This window comes from Myxocyprinus asiaticus, chromosome 20 (genome assembly GCF_019703515.2).
Source record: "Myxocyprinus asiaticus isolate MX2 ecotype Aquarium Trade chromosome 20, UBuf_Myxa_2, whole genome shotgun sequence".
Classification (NCBI taxonomy): Eukaryota; Metazoa; Chordata; class Actinopteri; order Cypriniformes; family Catostomidae; genus Myxocyprinus; species Myxocyprinus asiaticus.
The window spans coordinates 44,571,731-44,594,683 of record NC_059363.1 but is presented as its reverse complement, the minus strand read 5'-3'; the positions used below and the strand labels follow the sequence as shown (position 1 = coordinate 44,594,683).

Here is a 22,953-nt window from a genome sequence, read left to right as displayed (position 1 = left end):
ATCCCAGGAGATCAGCAGTTACAGAAATACTCAAACCAGCCCATCTGGCACCAACAATCATCCATGTGATTATCTAATCAGCCAATCGTGTGGCAGTAGTGCAGTTCATAAAATCAAGCAGATACAGGTCAGGAGCTTCAGTTAATGTTCACATCAACCATCAGAATGGGGGAAAAATGTGATCTCAGTGATTTGGAGCGTGGCATGACTGTTGGTGCCAGATGGGCTGGTTTGAGTATTTCTGTAACGGCTGATCTCCTGGGATTTTCACACACAACATCACTTGCCTATTTAAGTGCTATGTGAAAAATTTTATATATTCATAATGATATTTTTGCATCATCTCTAGGTGGCGCTCATATACGACATGGCGGCTTTCAAGATTTATTTTGTTATTTTATGAAACAAATGCAAAAGTGATGGTATTCCAGGACAATTTCAGATTTTAAGCTTTCAAATTGTACTAAATATGAGTGACTTATGTATCCGGGGATTTTTACAATTTAAGTGTAAACGTATTGCACACTTCTGGCTCCGCCCACAGACCAACTGATTAAAATGATCATTTTTTACATAAATAAATTACATTGTTACTAGTGCAAATGTCCATTCCTGATATCAACAGTTGAATTGTGACTAGTAAAAATGCACATTTTTGAAATCTGTCCATTTATTTCAATAGATTTAGATGGAAATGGATTTCAGATATCAATAAATTGAAACACAATTAAGGATGCATTAAAAGGCTTTCTTCCTAGTTACAATTACATGACAGATATCTGAAAACCAAATTACAGATATCAAAAATGAGCATTTTTCTAGTTGTAATTCAATTGTTGCAATCAGGAATGTACATTTGCACTAGTAACGATGTATTCTCGTTAAATATTATGTTTTACTCGGAAATCCTTCATGACAGAAGTGAAATGAGTTGTGAACGCCATTTCATGATGACCTGAAAAATTAAGTCAAATTGGAATTTGATTGAGTTTTCGTGCTTTGAAATGTAATTTAATTTATAATCTGTAACTAAGTGAAATGAGACACCTGGTAAAGGTCTGAATACTTCAGCAAGGCTCTATATTTATTACAATATTTATGTGTGAACCTAAAGACATTGACTAAATATGAGGTGGGACTTTAATAAACCGCAGCTGAAATGGTAACATACTTCAGTAGTGCACTAATAAGGGTGCAACCTACTAATAAGAGACAATTGTTCAGCTGCTGAGCAAACAGTGTCTTTCCTATTGCCCTGCAAGAGGCTCATTCATACAGGCCATTAGAGTTGTGTGTGCACACCGGTAGTGTGTGTTGGCATGGATTCTGTAATGAGGACAATTCCCTCCAGCTTCCCATTAAAAGTATCAGGGGCACATCGCTCAACTCATGTGATCTATACGCCACCCGGCGCATGGTAACCACTTATAAACAATACAGAGTTTCAGAGCAAACACAGTTCCATTCCAGAGGGCCAAATCTGCCTGAATTCTCTAAAAATTGTGTTATGCAAGTCACATCCCATCTGAACTTTACTTAGAGGTTCACATGAAGGGAATAGAAAAATTCTGTCATCAGACTTTCTCTCTTCTATAGAATACAAAAGGAGACATTTTTAAGAATGTCCTGGCCACTCTTTTCCATATGATGAAAGCGATCATCCTGAGGATCACCCTGAAGCATTCCAGTTATATTGAAGCGCGTTATTCTGCGTTCAGGATGTGCATAAGCGGTTTTGTGCGTCTCTGTATTGGAGCTTTGCTTATTTCTTACTATTCTTTGATAGTTTTGTGCGATAAGAGGTTGTAGTTATTTATCCTAATTATATATTGAATATTCATTAGTTACCATGTTGAAGTGTTGTATTCAGCGTCCATATATCTCTCTGAAATGCGTCTGATCAGGGTCATGTGAATATAATGGAGCCTAATTATACATTATTATCCTTAACACCGACTAGTCGACTAATCTTTCAGATAACCGACTGACTAGTCGATTATGAAAATTGGTAGTTTTGCACATCCCTAAATCGGATAGATGCTATCTGACAAATATCCCGATGTAGATTGCGACAGATGATGATCGACAATATTGGGAAAATCCAAAACCATGGAGCTGGGAAGTTGCCAAATATATTAAATAGCAGCCCAATATTTATCATACACTTACGTTTTCAGATACTAATAAAAATAATAAAATGTTAAAAACATTACGGATTAAAGAGGCTGGTTGCATGTCCATTTCCACTGCTGACATGTTCTCTGAATAGCATGAAACATTTTCCAGTTATAACCTAATCTCTGGACTCGAGAGTACATGTAACAAATGCACGATGGCTTAGCAACTAGATAAAAACAGCATATATATTTGAAATGTAACTATAAAAGTACCAGTACTTCAGTACCAAGTCGATACTAAAATAAAAAAGATGTCACGATACCAGTGATTCTGCAGTATCTGTAGTACTGAGCACAGACTCAATCCAGTACCCACACGCTAGGGCTGCACGATTATGACGAAAATCATCATTGCAGATTATTTCCTTTGATATTGTAATTGTGATTATTCATTTTGATTAATAGAATTTACATTAAAATACTTATTTTGTGTGGGGCAGTTGCATACCATAATCCAATGTGAAGCACAGCACATGTAGACTATATATTTAAATAATTAAATCATAGCATTTGCACTGTAAGGATCACACTGGGCCATGTAGCAAACTGCTTACAAATCTCCGCAGAATTTTCCGTCAAACACACACGTCAAAATAAAAGCTCACATCAAAATAAAAGCTAGTCGCCAGAAATTGAAGAAATTGCAACAGGAATATATTACAATGGTATAGTAAATTGTAATATTCACTGTAGTAATATTAATAATAATCATAAATAATGGTTGATAAATAATACTAATAAAAATTAAGAAATACATCACAAGCAAATATGCTGTTGTACTGAATGAAAGCTTGTTAAAATGCAATGGTATGTTGAAAAGTAATTGTTCTACTTGCTAAAAATTAATTTGATTAGACACCATTTTGATGATGAAATTAACTTAACCTTTAAAATGTGGATTCAAAAAGGAAAAATGGATTTTGGAAAAAAAAAATAAAAATGTGTAGGGCCCTACTTAAACTCTTAATCAATGCATACTTAATTGAGTAACACTTAAATGAAACATGCATTTCTTTTCATTTATTATTTATATTTAAATTTACCTTAAAGGAGTGTGTTCAGTAGCACATTACCACATTAGCATTGGTATGGAGAACTGTGAAATTTCATTTGTATCGGTACCGACTACTGACATTTTGGTATCGTGACAACACTAAAGGTAATACAGACATTACTATGAAATGTCATAAAAGCGTGACTATACATCACAGCCTTTGTGAAAAACTTGTATTCAAAAGTTATTTTAAACATTGCTTTGTGATATCAACTTCTATTCATCATCCACTCCATAAAGAATTAATTTGATGGTAACAAATTAAACTAAAGTTTAATTTTTTAATAAATGCATGCGTTGGCACCGTTAAACAACATTGCGATTTGCTCAGGGAAAGCGTAGTTCAAGAAACAAAGTTAAAAGTGACTAAATCATAAAACAATATAAAAACACATTCACCTTGAACCTAAAATTGAATTCAATTACATTTTTCTTTAGGTGGCATTACCTGCATTAAAAATATGTTATACAAACACCAAATCGATAAGAATGCGTGGAAATTATTAAGCAGAATTATTTGGGCAACACAAGGGAATTTATCAGGCGTATACCTAATAGAACAACTGGTGTTCTTTATTCGTTTAAACACAGACTAATTGAAGTAACAAACTATTGTAGCCATTTTATGAAAGTAGAAATAATGTGTGTTGTGTTGAACTTTCTAGAGGTAATGGTTTATTTATATTTCAATATTATTTTTACGTTTATAATTGACTTTAGATCTTAATTTGTCTTAGTAATTTTCCACCTGTTGTTGTAAACGGATACTTGTGTGATGGCAAATGGGGCCGGTGGAGGAAGTTGAAGACGGTAAACATTTGGACTTAGTCAGGTGGTTCTATAAGATTTTCTGACCACTTAGTTATTTGAATGGCTTTTCGTTTAAAGTGCAATATGAATTTAGAAAAATCTTTGGTTTAAGTTTTTTGTGTTTCAGTAAATTAATTTAGTTGTTAAAACAAAATCAAGAAAGCAAAAATAATCACTGGCAAGGGGGCAGGGGAGTTAACGATGTAATCGGATATCGCTTTTTTTTATAAAACATTTTGTGAAAAAGTGTCTTGCATATTGCCTTGCCCTAACAGCTTTGGAACGACAAGAGGGCAGATTACAGATGACAGAATTAAAACCATTTATGAATAAACGCAGTCCACCAATAAACACATGTATACTGTGTAACAGCAGTTGTAAGCGCTCACCTGATAAAAGTATGGATTGGGTTCCGATTCGCTCACGCCGTTGAAGTTTTCTACGTTAATGAGCTGGAAGTCGTAGGTGAATCCGGAGCCTGGAACTCTGGCTGGAGCGGAACGTGAGGCAGGTTCCCCAGCTGCTTATAATGCCAGGTTACAGGTTACACAGACTGACAGAGACACATTAAAGAGAGAGAGTCAAAGAAGGACACTTCAGGTCGAGCAGTGTATTTGAGGAGCTCCTATCCACACCGAACCTGTTTTATATTACACTGGGCATGATGCGAAACGTTTCCGGTTAAAAGTCATTAGTATGTTGACCCTGGTTTTGGTTTGACCCAAGTTCATAAAACAGCTTGTCAAATGGACTCGGGTTCTTACCAAAAGTGTGAAAATGCCCAGGCAGATGTACTGTACTGACCTGGCACATGCTCTGCCCTGGGCGTCCAGGTCTACAGTGGGTACGCCCAGACGCACAAAGTGTGTGAAGAACAACTGCTCCATATTGGAGTACTTCTGAAAGGCCATGTTCTTAATGACAGGAGGCAGCTGATGGTGATCACCAATCATAATACAGCGTTTGACTCGACTGTAGCTGTCCTCCAGGTCCTGCCGAAAACGTGGACACAGAAACGGTTGTCAGTGAGGTCACATTACAACTACAAATTTATGGATAATTCTTAGAATTCAAAGGTTCTGACATTAAAAATCCTTAGTGCTTGTCAGATGTTGGTTGTACCTGTAGTAGTAGAGGAATGAAGGTTTCAATCTTCAATGTTGTTTCGGCTAAAGCAGGTATTTAAATTGTATGCTGTATGATATACACTACCGGTCAAACATTTTGAAACACTTGACTGAAATGTTTCTCATGATCTTAAAAATCTTTTGATCTGAAGGCGTATGCTTAAATGTTTGAAATTAGTTTTGTAGACAAAAATATAATTGTGCCACCATATTCATTTATTTCATTATAAATCTAACATTTAATTAAAAAAAAAAAAGTTTTTGAAATGGATGACTTGGAACAAATAATAAAGAAAAGCAGCCAATAAGTGCTCAACATAGATGGGAACTCCTTCAATACTGTTTAAAAAGCATCCCAGGGTGATACCTCAAGAAGTTGGTTGAGAAAATGTCAAGAGTTCATGTCTGCAAATTCTAGGCAAAGGGTGACTACTTTGAAGATGCTAAAATATAACTCAGTTTTGATTTATTTTGGATTTTGTTTAGTCACAACATAATTCCCATAGTTCCATTTTTGTTATTCCATAGTTTTGATGACTTTACTATTATTCTAAAATGTGAAGAAAAAAATATATAATAAAGAATGAGTAAGTGTTTCAAAACGTTTGACCGGTTGTGTAAATATGATATGTAATATGATATAAAAATAATATGAATGTTTAGATTATATTTTAACTAGTGTTTATGCTGCCTCATTATCATTAACGAAGCTTGTGCTTGCAAATATCTGTTCAGGTGTAAATGTGTAAAATGTGCTGTAAATATGCCCATATTAGAAAATCAGCATATTAGAATGATTTCTGAAGGATCATGTGACACTGAAGACTGCAGTAATGATGTTGAAAATTCAGCTTTGATCACAGGAATAAATTGCATTTGACAGTATATTCAAACAGAAAACAGTTATTTTAAATTGTAAAAATATTTCACAATATCACTGTTTTTGCTGTATTTTGGATCAAATAAATGCAGCCTTGGTGAGCAGAAGAGATTTCTTTTAAAAACATTTAAAAATCTTACAGATCTAAAACTTTTAAATGGTAGTGTAGGTCTAAGTCTTTATGTAAAGAAAATGTATAGTCAGATTACTTTTTTAACTTAAACTACAAACAGTACATTCAATCTTTAAGTCTCCTCACATTCATTCTCTCTCAGGGGAGGGGTCTTTGTCTCCTCAAGTGTGAATCACATCAATATTCATGATCATCCACGCCTCCTCGCATATGGCCTTTCTAACACTAAAAGTGTCTTACAAAAGTTAAATGACTATATTGTTTTGTATTAATGAATCAGGATGGTTTTCACATCATTTTGTAGCAAAAACTCTAGGCTACAAGATCCAGTTCTCAAAGGTCTTGTAAACAACTGTTTAGTATGTGTTATATGGCCTTATTTCAGTGTCTTACAATTTTTGTTTTTTCAAAAACCACGCATAAACGTTATTTTCTCAAAAATACAAACATGTACATACATGTTGCTCACATATTATTGTAGCCCATTTTGTGCTGAATACAGTGTTATCAGACTATAGCCATTAATATGTTTTTAAGCAACTGAAAAAAGCACAAATGTCAAGGCATGTCAAAACTTCTCCAGGGCCCGAAACACCCTCAGACCCCAGAGGGTAAAACCACTGGATTTTTGGACCTTTTGAGTTCTGGTCACCATTCATTTGCATTGTATGGATCTACAGAGCAGAACTATCCTTCTAAAAATGTTCATTTGTTTTCTGCAGAAGAAAGAAAGTCACATACATCTGGGATGGCATGAGGGTGAGAATTTTAATTTTTGTGTGAACTAATCCATTAACCATTAATAAAAATAAAGCAATTCATCCGTATTTTTCAAGGTGAAATATAATTCTTTTTTCTCTCTTTTTTTTTTTTTTTTTTTTACAAATATCATGAATTTTTGAGTCAAGAATGTTAAGAAGTCTTCAGTGTTACACCAAATGACCTGAACAAAATGTGCCTTTGGATAAAAATAAAAAAAAAGCTAATTTATTTTTTTTATTTTTTTATTACTTAAACAGTCTTAAGGGTCTAAAGGGGTCTTTTTATTTATTTTTTCAAATTGAAACAAAATGGCAACCTACGTCACATGACTTGACAAAACATGAATCATATTTTTAAATAAAACTGCTCCACTGCTTATTTTTTAGGAAATAAAAATAAAAGATTATTCTGCACTACTCACGCCAAAAAATATTTTTTACGAATTTTAGCTTTAAATGAAACTTTGACTTTTTTTTACCATCTCTGGACGGTTTCATCACATGACATTTTTGAATTGAAGTCCCAGAAAAAAATATCAAAATGATTTGAAACTCAGTAACTAAAAACATGCTCATGATAGAAGAGGTGAATTTATAGTGTATCTGAACAAAAATATGAGCGTCACATCAATGACCCATCTTTCATCCTATCACTGTTGCCAGCAATAAGCAATTAGTATTTTCAGGACTCTGTCCACTGGGAAATGAATATGTGATGTGCTACTGCATTAATATTAATCCCATCAAAACATTCAATATTCATCAGGCCATTTTTTAATCCAGAGTCATTGTCTGTGAGGGCTGAGGAACAGTGACACTGTTTCCTGCAGACGCAAACACACAGATGCACAATGAAACAACACTGCACAATGTTTATTACAGGATCTTCTCTTTGTTTTAAGGACGAAATGAATTAAACATCAAAAGCAGAGGGCCAACGCAGCATAATGGGGTGTTTAGAAAACAGCATTTATAAAAATCGATTTGACTTCCACTGTATTGAAAAAAGGGAACTCCTTTTGTGTTGTGTTTTGTGTCATACACTTCCTTTTTCACACACACTCAAGTTGTGTGAAGATCTTGCAGATGTGCTGGTAGCAGCCCTCGGCTATGTCCATGACCTCCTAGTAAGACTGGCCTTTGGACACTGGCTGAGGAGCGTTGGAGAAGTACTTATTGGAAGGGGAAGTGTGCCGCCACCTCCTCTGTCCGCACCTCTCGCCCGGGATTCAGCTTCACTTTACTCACGTACTCCTCTCAGCGAGACATCACCTACAACACAAGAGAGAGAGACAGATAACGATCGGCGCCGGGGGGTTTACTGAGCAGAACTCATTAGGAGTTAAAGCAGCACATATCTGTACAAACAGCCTCTTCACAATCCACACTTAATTAGTGCTACGCGAGTTTTATTGCAATCTCTACGATCACAATTAATGGCCCATACCGATCCCGAGAGACACTGATATGAATCTATGGACCACAGCGTGATGGATTGAACTACAGAGAGCGATGAGAGAAGAATACAAATGAAAGCAGCAGTATGTGAGTGCACTGCTGCAGGTAGATTTAGATGTCAATACAGCACAAGAGTGTCCGGAACAGATAATTTTGAGTTCCTTTCTCAATAGATTCTTTCAAATCTCACTCTTTTAATGCTTTTAACCCTTTGAGTGGAGCAAATTAATTAAAAAATACTTAACTGAAATGAAACGGGTTTCGTTTAAAGGTGCACGAAGTGGGGTTTCTGGGTAGCTCAGCGAGTATTGACACTGACTACCACCCCTGGAGTCATGAGTTCAAATCCAGGGTGTGCTGAGTGACTCCAGCCAGGTCTCTTGAGCAACCAAATTGGCCCAGTTGCTAGGGAGGGTAGAGTCACATGGAGTAACTTCCTCATGGTTGCGATTAAGTGGTTCTCGCTCTCAATGGGGCGTGTGGTAAGTTGTGCGTGGATCGCGGAGAGTAGCATGAGCCTCCATATGCGGAGTCTTAGCGGTGTCATGCACAGCAAGCCACGTGATAAGATGCACGGATTGACTGTCTCAGAAGCGGAGGCAACTGAGACTTGTCCTCTGCTACCCAGATTGAGGTGAGTAACCGCACCACCACGAGGACCTATTAAGTAGCGGGAATTGGGCATTCCAAAAATTGGGGAGAAAAAGGGGATAAAATAAAAAAAATTAAAAAGATGCACGAAGTAAGATTTTAGCTGGCTCTTACTTGTCCCTTTGGTCCCAGTACTTGTGGTTTTGGACTCTATACTGACATCCATCCTCCTGGATACTGAAAGTTTGTTTACCAGATGTTTTACAAGAATATCTTCTGTCTTGTTACTTTTAGTCTGTGTTTTTATCTGTCTCCTAATACACACATCCCTATAATGGACATTCTTGTATCCAATAAAAAAATAATAATTTGCGCGTCGTTGCACGCTAGACTGACTGGGCAGTGGCGTCTTGCAAGATCTCTAACTGGCCGAACACTGCCGTGTGCTTGCGATTGGCATTTGATGTTGCATCACTTATCCGTGAGAGCTCCAGGTCATAGCGGTTTGTTTCATCACTCTGAACTCAGGACATTTAACCTTTTCACCTTTACTCATTCTGTTTGGACTGTCTGGTGGATCAAATGCCTGCTGATCAATATCATCATTCTGGACTATACTGTTTATTGCTATACTGGGCTCCATTGTATATTGGGCTCTGTAAGTATATTGGGTTTGTTGTTTTATTGTTTGGTTTGCTTGTTTTGTTTACATGTACTGTACTTTTATCTTTGAGCATTAACTGAAAGTGCTATATTATTACTGCCATTATTAGTGGTTGTAACTCAGTCAATTGCATGACACAGTGTCATGTGCTGTCAACATGGCAGTGCCCATGAGGGGGTGACCCACGCCATGTAAAATTAAACAGCTTTAATTGGGTTTCTCATATGACTGGAGTCTTCATCTAACATTAGTGAGCATGATTTTCCAACATTTTTATAAAAAATACTATTCCTGTCTTTATTTATAAAACTTTTTGAATAAGAAAAAACTTAGTGCACCTTTAAAGGAATATTTCGGGTTCAGTACAAATTAAGTTTAATCGACAGCATTTGTGGCATAATGTTGATTACCAGAAAAATGAATATTGACCTTTTCATTAAAAACAGGCAAAAATCAAGGTTACAGTGAAACACTTGCAATTAAAGTCAATGGGGACAATTTTTGGAGGGTTTAAAAGGCAGAAATGTGAAGCTTATAGTTTTATAAAAGCACTAACATTAATTTTTCTGTTTAAACTCATGTATTATTTGAGCTGTAAAGTTGTTTAAATCATTGTTTTTACAGACATTTTAGGATTGGCCGGTTCGATTCCCACAGCCACCACAATTGTGTTCTTGAGCAAGGCACTTAACTCCAGGTTGCTCCAGGGGGAATGTCCTTGTAATAAGTGCACTGTAAGTCGCTTCGGATAAAAGCGTCTGCCAAATGCATAAATGTAAATGTACAATGTGTGTTCAAGTTGTTTGGAAAAGATGGCTCAGTCCACAGTAGCACATAAGTGCAATGGTGTCTTATTAAGTGCTCAGTGAAAGTAACCAAGGGGATATAAAACAACTTACAAAGTGCAAATGTATAAACAAAAAAAAAAAAAGAAAATAAAAAGAAAACAAAACAAAGGTAGGTAAACGTATTTACACCAAACTCCCACAATGGTTTGTCTCTCTCTCTCTCTCTCTCTCTCTCTCTCTCTCTCTCTCTCTCTCTCTCTCTCTCTCTCTCTCTATATATATACATGCTGACTCTATACATGCTGAGTTCCTTCCACATCAGGCCCCACCCACTTTGGATCATACCACCCTTAAGGTAAGTAAAACATGTATTTTGAAGCCACATCCTTTTATAAACATACATGCAATTATTACAGACATTGTAAATCCGTATTCATCTCATTATTCACCATTAGTCATAAATGATTTAATCAATAAGCTTAACTATGTTCTTTTCCCCTTCAGAACTGAAGAAGACCTGCGAGGTCTTGTCCGTGAATGCACTTTAAAGCCACACGTATCAAAGTGTAAAAATCTTGTTTTAGCACAGCGGTTGATTGACAGGTAGAATTTCCACCTAGAAGTGCTTGGTTTTCTAGCGCAACCCATATGGCAAATGATTTGTTTGAAGAGCAGAGAACAGCATGGCCTTTCTGTAGAATCCTTCCTAGTGATGTGTTTTAACATGACCATTTTCTCCAAATGTGTAAAAGCTTCATGAACACTCTGTTTTCATTGATCGTGTGAGTTGTAACACCTTCTCCTGATTGGTCAACTTCAGGTAGATGCCAAATTGGCTTGTTCAACCGCACACACCTCACGAATTCAAGCCGTCAGCACCCGAATTTTTTAGACATTATCGGGAGGTCGTGAGCTGCTTGTGAGCCCCTCGAGCCACGACCACACGAGCACCAACGATTTTCATGCGAATGGAAAAAATCAGTCGGGAGCATACACGAAAGCCGAAAATCGCACCGTATACGCCCGCTTTAACTTGTACTGAACCCAGAGTATTCCTTTAAGCGTCAAATCTGGACTCAACAACGAACCTTGGTGATATGATCAGGGGTTGCGTTAAATGAAAATTCTCCGTCATGGACCGATTTTTTTTGAAATGTTGACGGATCATTTCAAATGGTGTCCATCATTTTGACAGTTAAAAAAATAGGAAAAACATTATAATCAAGTGCATCAGTTTTGACTTGGGTGCCCTGTTTTTTGCCTGGTAGTATTAAGATGTGTATTAAGGAGCAATCATCATGAAAACCTGGTAATATGCATCTATTTTGACCAATTGTGTTCGGATTTCGAGGAGAGGGTGCTCATACTAACCTAAAATCAGTCATTACGCTAGAGTGTTACTGCATGATTAGTGTTACTTCATTATAATAAAGTGCAAAAAAAGTATACTAACAAAATGAAAACACGAAAAAAGCAGTGCAGCATTTCTGCCAATTACTTGCATTTAACCTAAGCACAAACATTACATTTAGAGCAGAACTGTCAGTTATTTTAGAAGAGTACCTGCATTGGAAATTCAGAGATGTGTGTGCTTCTCATCTGTGGCACTTTATTATGATATCAGGCACACTGAAAAAGTTCAGTGAACTTGTGCATGTACATATGCACATTTTCAAATATTCTGATCAGATGTTTATTTCCTTTAAAAGCCACACGTAACCGGCAAAGTTTAAAATCTTGTTTTAGCACAGCGGTTGATTAACAGGTAGAACTTTCCCCCAAGAACTCCTTGGTTTCACCAGACTTGCGCTTGGGGAGTCAAAAAAATATATAATTTAAGCCTATCCACTGTCATATACTGTATATGCCATTATAATGGATGCTAAAGAAATCTGTAGTAAAAACAACATACTAGAGGTAGAACGATGTATCGTTTTTACCAATTAATCCATGCTGATAGTTGCTTTTTGAGAAGGAATGGGAGTCGTGAGGAATATAACGATTCAGGTTCCGATTCCTCTCAATGATTCCGGTTCCTTAATGGTTCCAGTAATGATTACAGTCATTCTTTCAGTACTTTTTACAGAAGAATTATTTTGAAATGAGAAATGGAATTCTTATAATATTTACTATACACTCTGCTGTCTGTTACCAAAAAATGAGATCATTTCAGATTTCTACAGAACAGATCCAAAATAAATGTAATACAATTCTTGTAAAAGGTGTGTTTGCAGACTTTTTAAGAGACAAAAGTGTAATCCAATTATTGACCCTAACTACATTTTGAATAAAAATAAAATAAAAAAAAAATAAAAATAAAAAAATAAAAAAAGCAAGAAATGTGATGGCATATTTAATAAATTTATTCTTTTATAAAATTCCACTCGTTACAACAAAACTTGTGCATATCTTTAACTACAAATTGTCATTTGAACAACCAATTAGTACCTGCACTGCTTCATTAAAATCTCACAGGTCTAAAGTAACATTAAAAAATAGTAACAGGTTCCAGAGAGAGTTTAGACTGTAATGTAATCTAATGTTGTACTTCAGGCTTGTGACACTTCAACAGTTCTTATTTCATTTCAAATTGGAATTCATAACTTGCGGATGAGTATAAGATTAATACTTTACCGAACTACACCGGGAACGGTGTGCGTTTTTTTCACGCTGTAGATTCAAATGAACCAGCTTATTAGAATCATTCTTTCGGGAATCAGACTATACCCGAAGCGGTATATGTTTGGCACTTTAGATTCAAAAGAACCGGCTCCTTTGAATCATTCTTTCAGGAATCAAAATACACTGGTAGCGCAGAACATTCCAAAAACGATTTAAACTGCAGTACAGCCCACTGAAGATGGGGCTGCTGTATTCAAGCTTGTTTTTAGCTAAAAGTTCCTCAGTATGGACCAAATCTTAATTTCTATGGTTATTATTGTGTTTTTGGTTGCACAATAAACTGCTTTTGGGATTTAAATCATTTTGCATTCTTCTACCCCAATGTCTGTTCCTGTCATAGTAAGGAAAGACTAATAAATGTATCATTCTATAAATCGATAAAGAAAAAAAGAAAAAAAAGAACTAGTGGCAGATTAATCCGTTGTCGGCCATCACCACCAGCTTAGTTATCGGTATTGGAAAAATCCAGAGGATTCTACAGTTTGAAAAACTTGATTCTACAGTATAAAAGCGGCCTTTAAAGGTAAAATAAAAACAATTACTGACAAACAATAATTATCCATATTTTTATCCTCACTTCAATGCAAATTTTGTTATTTTGATTAGGTAAAACAAGTTTTTAACATTCTATAAATCCGTTTTAAAAACTATCAGCCGATTCATTGGTTATCGGCAATTTCCACCACCTTAGTTATCGGTATCTGCAAAATCCACTATCAGTCAACCTCCAAATTAAAACTATTCCAACAATTACAAGAATTGCAGAGATAGAATGAGAGTACACATACTTTTTGCTTATTACATTGTGAAACAAAGAAAATGCAAATGATCTTATTTAAAGGAGGCCAAACACAATGTAAAATGGTGCATATTAAAATAATCCTCACCGAGCAACGTGACATGCTATCTATGTTAAAACACTGTTTCTTTCCGAGTCACTCTTATATGCAGTGTATGCATGCAAACTGATGTATGAGACTGTTTAGGTAAAGAAAAAACCAATGGTACAAGCAAATATAACTGATCCGTAACGCAATATCGGTTAAAACTCTTGTCTGTATTTCCACTATCAGTATCGATTGGTGATGGGAAGTCTTTTCTGCGAACCGGTTCTTTCAGACGGTTCGTTTCAATATATATAATGCTAATACACCGGTGTCGTAAAATACACGCACAAACATATTCAACAAAGCCATATGTAAGGGCATATTGCTGATTTTATTTAATTAAGTTATAATAATAAGGGTGTTAATTGTCAGTGTTTCATTCAGTGATCTTATAATACATCCTACATTAAAGTTTTGCACCTAAAGCACCCAATACTGACACTGATATACAAACACGGATGTTCTACACATGTTTAAAGCATAAAAAGTGATTAAACTAGTCTTAATCAACTCACACATTTTTACAGAAACCATGATCCAGCTCATCACAACTTCAGATATAATCTGCATGCACAATACTCAATAGTAAAATTTGTTTACTTTTCGCCCCCTCATTCAAGTCCTCGGTTCACACATGCTCAACAGCTGCTCACTGATGTCTGAAAGAGGCGATTCTCAGTTCAGTGTACTGGTGACTCGCAAACTGCTGTGATGGACTCAATGTACTGCTGACGCGAGAGCTGCTGTTCTCGGATCAGTGTACTGTTGACTTGAGAGCTGCTGTCCCGGGATCAGCGTACTGTTGACTTGAGAGCTGTTGTCTTCGGATCAGTGTACTGTTGACTCGAGAGCTGCTGCGAACGACTCAATGTACTGTTGACTCAAGAACTGCTGTCCTCGGATCAGTGTACTGTTGACTTGAGAGCTGCTGTCCCGGGATCAGTGTACTGTTGACTCAAGAACTGCTGAGAACGACTCAATGTACTGTTGACTCGAGAGCTGTAGAGTGGATCATCTTCATATGTTGATAAAACGGTAATACAATCAAGTCATAAACATATTTCCAGTATGTTTTATTTTTTACACTCTCTGTTGTTCAGCAAAATACACCTGAAACATACATTTCACCCCTTATTCACACACATGCTCAATGTCAGCAGCTCATCGGTTCTCAGGATGTCAGACACCTCTGAAAGAGGCGATTCTCAGTTCAGTGTACTGTTGACTCGAGAACTACTGTGAGCGACTCATACTGTTGATTCGAGGACTGTTGTGACCCGAGTGTTCAGTCCGATTTGTGAACTAGTTGGAGCGGTTAATTGCAAAGAAGAGTTGGCAAAAGAAAATATCACCAGTTCTAGAATCATATTAGTCCCGGTTATCGGCTCAATTCGATTCGGAGTGTCAGGCACATCCGAGAGACAGGTTAAGATAGAGTAACTTGTGTCAAGACGTGATCTGTTTCAAACGATTCAGTCCGATTTGGTGAACTAGTACAACTCGTTCACTAAAAGAAACGGTTCAAAAGAACGATTTGTTCAAAAACTAGACATCACTAGTATCGATAATAATAATAACATTTTCAAAGTTCATTGCTGCATAACATATCAGGCACATAAAAACTGCCTGCCTCTAATCTTGTCTGTAATGTAATTTTTTTGGGCCAAGGTGCTGATGAAGTCTAAAAGTAGAGGTTTATGTTAAATTGACCATCACCATCTCCTCAGAAGCAGGAGGGCAGTGTATGTTTAGACCATGTTCACTGGGGTATCATGGAGTACCTGATAGATGTAGAAGTGTCTGGCAGTCTCACAGGTGTAGGAGACATCTCCAGGAATACCCAGACTCTCCTGTAGACAAGCAACCTCATGGAGAAGCTCCAGATGCAGAGAGAGAACATAGTTCACTCTTCCATACCTGAACAGAGAAGAGAGTTCATAAATCTGAAGGAATACAGGTATGTTGCAAAGTGAGCTAGTGTGTTTAAGCACTCTAAATGTAACCTGCTGAAATCTTTCTCAGTTTCCAGCTCCTCTTCTCCATGACCCAAATGCAGAAGATGCCATTCATCGATGTCTAGAGCCATGATCTTCTCAAACAGCTGGTTCAGAGCCTTTACAACACAAACACTGATGTTTACATTGAGTCAACATGTATGAGTTACACAGACTGTTTCAAACAATACCCAATTATATCAGGAATTTAGAAAAGGACTAGGGGATACTTTCACTGAAAATCTTGACATCCGTTCTCGTTCATGAGCTCTACCATAGAAGCTCATTCACAGAGTGCACGCGCTGTCATGACGAACGAGCTTCTCTTATTGGTTCTTACGACTTTTGGTCACCCACAAGATCCATTGTGGTTCAAAGGTTATCCAGGTAGCTGCCATATTGGATTTCAGCACGGTTTATATCCTTTATTAATTATTTGATGTAAGAGTGAATAACGATTTAAATTGTGGTCATTATATAAAGTGATCCAATGCCTTCAGAAGACTTGGTATATGATGCAAGAGTCACATGGACTACTTTTATGACACTTTTGAGTTCTTTATTAACCATTGTACAAAGTGAGTCATTATGTACTGCCATGGTATTGAATTCAGCCAAGGAGACATTATATTATTTTCTTTGGTGTTTCGCAGAAGAAAGAACGTCATACATATGTTTAAAAGGGCAAGAGTGTGAGTAAAATATGACAGAGTTTTCATTTTGGGTGAGCTATTCCTTTACAGCAAATGTTCATTTTGATGCTAACATTTTGATTTTCAGACTTTTGTGATTTCTAGTTGTATTCAGTTAAGTTTGTCATTTAGTTGTTGGTGTGTACCTGATTAGAGTGTGTGACAATCAGTGTCCTCTGCTCTGGAAAATTGTGGTACAGGTTAGAGATTATCTGAACAGCCACGTCTGTTTTTCCTGTTCTTGGCAGACCAACAACCTACAGCGCAGACAACAAAGTAGATAATTTGGTGAAATATGTCTAGAAAAACAAAAAACAATTCAGCTTTACCAGTCAGGGTTTACTACTAATATAAAAATCTGTTTTATTCTCTTTTAACCTTCCTATACTGTTCGGTTATTTTCCTTTATCTGAGCATTACAAGACTTGGTGACTTTTCCTCCACTTACCATCTAAACACACACACACAAAAGGACTTCATTTGATAAGTCTATGTGGTAGTAAAAAAAAAAAGCGACACCTTTACAGTTCGCAGTCAAAATTGACCGACAATACAAAATGAATGGGAATGACTAAAACATTCCTTACTGTGACAGGCACAGACAAAGAGGCTACAAGAGTCTATTTTCTAATTAACCCTTTAAGCTCTGAGGGTGTTTTTAAAGATTTCCTGTTTCAGTGTCATACCCAAAATTAAAGGCTTATAAAAAATATATATATATTAAAAAAAACAAAAAAAAAAACAAAAAAAACAAGGAGGGTCAAATGTTTGGTATAATTTTAAATTATACTTTTCAAATTTTTAATGATATAGATTGTGATAAATTGTGAGACTCAGCTTAAGAAACTGCTGAAAAATAACTTTTTTTTTCTTATTTTTCTGATTTGACATTATATACCTCAGGGTGTAAATAAGGTGGCTCCAAAAAATTATTTTGTTTTGTTTATAATCATATCTCCTGTAACTGAGTAAAATGTAGTGTTGATACAACAAAGAAATCAAAAGTTATAGCATTACAAAAATAATTTATCCTAGTTTCCAAAAGCATCCCCAAGTTTCCAAAAGCCTCTCCAAACGAATAAAACAATAATTGTACATAAGAACTAATTCCACATGCAAAAACAACAATGACTAAAGGTTTGCATAGCATGCAGATATGATTTTAATAATGAGATCACAGAATGAGTTTCATTCTGTGCCATTTGAGTCATCATTGAGTATGTGTCATGTACTTGGCGCCATCTCCTGGTGGCCAAATGTAATTACAGGGAATGGTTACATGGTTACTCTGCACAAATATGGAGGATTATCACCACTGGCTGGAGTGATCTGAACCCAATCCGATTGGTTTAGTGTTCCATGACACTACAACATTTTTAATGATGTAATCTAATCCAAGAAAGCTAATGAGTTTGTAGCCAGATAGCAAGATGCCACATAGCCAAGCTGTGTGCACACTGTGCTTCATGTGGGTTATCCAATGATCTATATGCATCCTTTGTGTGTGTGCTTGTTTTAAAGATAATCGCCTCCTCTAAGTAATGGTATGTGATAATTTATGTTCTGTTAATTTTTCATGAAATTTTAAGCATAAACACGACATTTGAGCAACACCTGTTTACATGAAACATTAATATCAAAGACATATGCTTAGCTATTACTCGCTATATTTTTGTCTGTGGTTGTATTTTGCTCTTTGAGAGCTTTCCAACAATATATGATACATGGCTCTTTGATGAGTTTGATGCTTTTACAGATTACAATAATATGTACAGTGAAAAATTTTTAATACAGTAAATTATAAAATCGGACCACATCTGATTTGTCTGCAAATTTCAAAGCATTGTCCAGTTTTGGTCATAATACCTACATGCATCATAAAGTAGAGCTTCTAAGCTTTAAAATGATACCGATTTTGTGTTGGTCCAGAATGTAGTTATTCATTTTTTGATAATTATTTTAAAGGGTTAAAGTCCCAATTATAACCATAAAACAAAAAAACAGATTTGGTCCATAACACAGGACTTTTAACTGTAAACAAGCCCAAAATACACAGGGGACTCTTGGAAACATAAGGAAAACAAAACATGCACTAATGCAATCATCTACAATGTATTACAATAAAAACACTATAAAGTAAACCTTGTCATATAGGCTAATAAATACTGTAAATAATTTTTTATAACCATATAAAAAAGGAATAATAATAAAACAAAACTATCGGCTTTGATTTTTGCAGATAACCCATAGTTCCAAAAAGCAACTATCTGCACCGATATATCGGTAAAACAGATAACGTCCTGGTTACTTTTGTAACCTCCGTTCCCTGATGGAGGGAACGAGATGTTGTGTCGATGTAGTGGCACTAGGGGTCACTCTTGGGAGCCCCAAACACCTCTGCTTTTTGAAAAAAGGCCAATGGGAATTGGCGAGTGGAATTTGCATGCCACTCCCCCGGACATACGGGTATAAAAGGAGCTGGTATGCAACCACTCATTCAGGTTTTGTGCTGAGGAGCCGAGACAAGGTCCCAGCCATTTCAGTGGGTAGTTCAGTGTTGTGGCAAGAGGGACACAACGTCTCGTTCCCACAGTCAGGGAACGGAGGTTACGAAAGTAACCAGGATGTTCCCTGTCTGTCACTCACTCGACGTTGTGTCGATGTAGTGACACTAGGGGTCCCTATACAAAACACCACAACTAGCTGAACTGTGTTGTGTGGACTGGCGGTGCGAGATGGGCAGACCGTTGTGTGCCTCGTAGCCAGTGCACCAGGCCATCACGTTACCTCCCCCAACACTCTTATGAGCGTCAAACGGTCCTTTGGGAACAAGTCGACTGCCCTAAAAATAGGGACAAGCTAGCCCAGCCGTTGCCTCTTTTGCTCTTTTTTCTCCCCAAAAAGAGTGGAATTTGTTAACCAACTGGGGGCCATAAATGTCTATGTTGGGGGGGTGTCACTCCCAAGGGAAGACACCACGGAGACCACACCCTGCCCAGAGAAAAGGGGGGGAGGGGTATTTTGAATGGAAATACGTCACATGGACTTCCCGAGTCTTGTCGGAAGTATGTCATGTGGAAAAGTCCCATGGTAGGTCCTACCCGAGGGGGTTGGAGTTTCTACAAACATGGTGACCGGGAGCAGAGGGGCAGAGGGGCCTCTGCCCAAGGAAGACGCAGTTTACCGACAGGGAAATGATTTAGCAGAAGATATCACATGGGGTCACCTACAGGGAACCAGCACATGTGAAGCACCTACCTCAGGCCACTTAGGTCTTCCGCGTCCCGTCTTGTGTAACCACGATGCACCTGGAGACCTGCTCTAGGGGAACCCCTGCCTGTAGAAATGCAAGGTCGGTCCAAGGGCTGAAGAGGCGGTGACAGATCGGTGTGATGACCACGTGATGTGTCCCGTGGCGCCATGCCCATTGCAGCCTCTTGGGCATGCGGCGAAAAATGAAACAAAAGATTCTCCTCCAAGCCCTCCACCGGGGGATGGAGTGGTCTGTCTAACAGCTCCGTAGAAGCGGGTCTCCTCGTCCCTGGGTCGCCCATCTCAGGGGCGCTTCAAAGCCTTCCTAGGGTTCCTGGTGAGACGGGTGGCATCTGCTTCCTGTGGTGGGCTCCATGCCGGGGCCAGGCCGTGGGGGCGGGCTGCAGTGGAGATGGTGCTGTTGCTGCAGGAGGACACCCTTGGCAGCGAGCAGACGGGGTGCGGGGTCTTGAGCCGCGCCGGGGCAGGATGTGTTGAATGGCCTCCGTCTGCTGCTTCACCACCGAGAACTGCTGGGCAAAGTCTTGATGGTGTCGCTGAACAGGCCAACCTGGGAGATGGGGTGTCAAGGAACCATGCCTTGTCAGCCTCTCTCATGTCGACCAGGTTGAGCCAAAGTTGCCGTTCCTGGACCACCAGGGTGGACATCGGCTGCCCAAGAGACTGCGCTGTGATCTTCGTCGCCCGGAGAGCAAGATCGGTCACCGAGCGCAGTTCCTGCATCAACCCCGGGTCAGAACTACCCTTGTGCAGCTCTTTTAGTGCCTTGGCTTGGTGTACCTGCAGGAGAGCCATGGCATGCAGGGCGGAGGCGGCTTGTCCAGCGGCACCATAGGCCTTAGCCGTCAGAGACGACATAAACCTACAGGCCCTGGATGGGAGCTTCGGGCACCCCGTGCCAGGTGGTGGCGCTCTGCGGGCACAAGTGCACCGCGAGCGCCTTATCCACCTGGAGGATCACCGAATACCCCTTGGCCACCCCACCATCGAGGGTAGTGAGAGCGGGGAGCTGAAAGATGGGGACCAGGTAGTAAAAGGTGCCCCCCACCATCTTGTCAGCTCCTCATGCACTTCCGGGAAGAAAGGAACCGGGGTGAGGCGCGGCTGTGAGCGGCGCTCTGGGCCCAGGAACCAATCATCGAGCAGCGAGGGTTCAGAGGAGAGTGGAGGGTTCCACTCTAGCCTGACGCTCACGGCTGCCCGGGAAAGCATGTCCGTTATCTCTGCATCGGCCTGAGACTGGGCGACCACACCTGAAGGGGGAAGCCCAGCCGAAGCCTCCACATCAGAGTGGACGAGCCCACTCTCCGATGCTGCACTCGATAGCTCATCGTCTTCCCGGGCCCCGAATAAGAGGTCGAACTTGCCCTGAGACGAGCCGGCGGTCTCAATACGAGAGCCTGACCAGGACAAGTGAGCGTGCTGAGGAATGGGAGGTCCGTGGGGGGTTATCCAGCAGAGGTGGTCCCATTGGAGTCCCCAAATAGCCCCCAGTGCTAACTGACGCGGCCTCATACCCGTAGGTGGAAGGACCGAGGCAGGGAGCTGCTGGGGTGGCTTGCTTTCTTATGAAGGCAAGCCGCGACCGCAACGTTGCCATGGTCATGTTCTCGCAATGAGGACAAGACCCATCCACGAACGAAGTCTCCATGTGGGCAGCGCCCAGACAAGTAAGACAGTGATCGTAGCCGTCAGAAGCGGAGAGATAATGACCGCAACCAGGAATAACACACAAATGGGAAGGCATCTTTAAAAAGACGTTCCGTGTGAGCCGCTCTTTTAGAATTGAAAATATACTCTTTTTTAGAATATACTCTTTTTGTTGTTCTGCCGAAGCACCCAGGGGCGTTCTCTGCACTCCACAGGTGCAGAGGGGGAGAAGCGGCTGAAATGCACCGTAAATCCATCAGATGAGGTGAATGAACTCAGCGGATGAATTCAGCTCAATGAATAGACTGCTCGGCTCCGAAGAGAAAATCTGAATGAGTGGTTTCATACCAGCTCCTTTTATACCTGTATGTCCGGGGGAGTGGCATGCAAATTCCACTCGCCAATTCCCATTGGCCTTTTTTCAAAAAGCAGAGGTGTTTGGGGCTCCCAAGAGTGACCCCTAGTGTCACTACATCGACACAATTTCAAGTGAGTGAGAGATAGGGAACTGAAATCAGTCTACCTCTATTCTTGGCCATTAAAAGCTAAAAGTGAACCACACTTAATGCAGATAGTCAAAAGTCTGACAGGGATATATGAGAAATCATCTTACCTTGAAGTTGTTTTCTTTGGGTTTATGTTTCATAATAATGCTAAGGGTCTCATAAGAGTCTTCTTCTCCATTCTGGATGCTGTTGGTCATGTGCTGCTGGTAATGGTTTGGGTCAAGCCGCACCCGGAACATTCTGGTGTCACCTCTCAGCTTGAGCTTTGGATCAGGACCTTCACATAAGCATCAGAAAACATTAATTCATCTTAATGAAATCAAAAGTGGAACAGATTGCATTTAGCACAGTGTGACGACAGAACCACAAAACCAAATGACAAAGTAATTAAATGATTCCTCATTTTGTAATTTGCTTCAGATAAAAGCCTCTGCTAAATGAATACATGTTAATGTAATGTAATGATGTAAATCTCTAATCAGGAAAAATTGATAATTTGTCTAAATTTAAGCTCATTTGTGTAGGTAAATTGGCATTGACATCACAATTACACTTCTTCACCCGAAGAACCATCAAAGACCAGCGATTCTGAACAACATCTCCATGTACCATTTCAAAAATAAGTTGAAACGTGACTTTCCTTCAGCCCACGCTTATTATTAATTTCAGTTTTATCCTCATGCGACCCCATTTTATTTTGTGTGTATATTGTGTTTTGTCTTCGTTATATACGCAATGCATAATTTAATTTAAACTGACTGATCTCAGTTCAGAAGACTTTGGGCTGTCAGTTAAACTTTTGACTCACCAAGTCAAAACAACATGG

The 22,953-nt window shown here is 38.7% G+C and overlaps 1 pseudogene; it reads right to left on the bottom strand.

Annotated features, from left to right (window-relative positions):
• Positions 1–22,953, bottom strand: part of LOC127411127 (RNA helicase aquarius-like) — a 68,143-nt pseudogene that overhangs the window by 5,734 nt on the left and 39,456 nt on the right.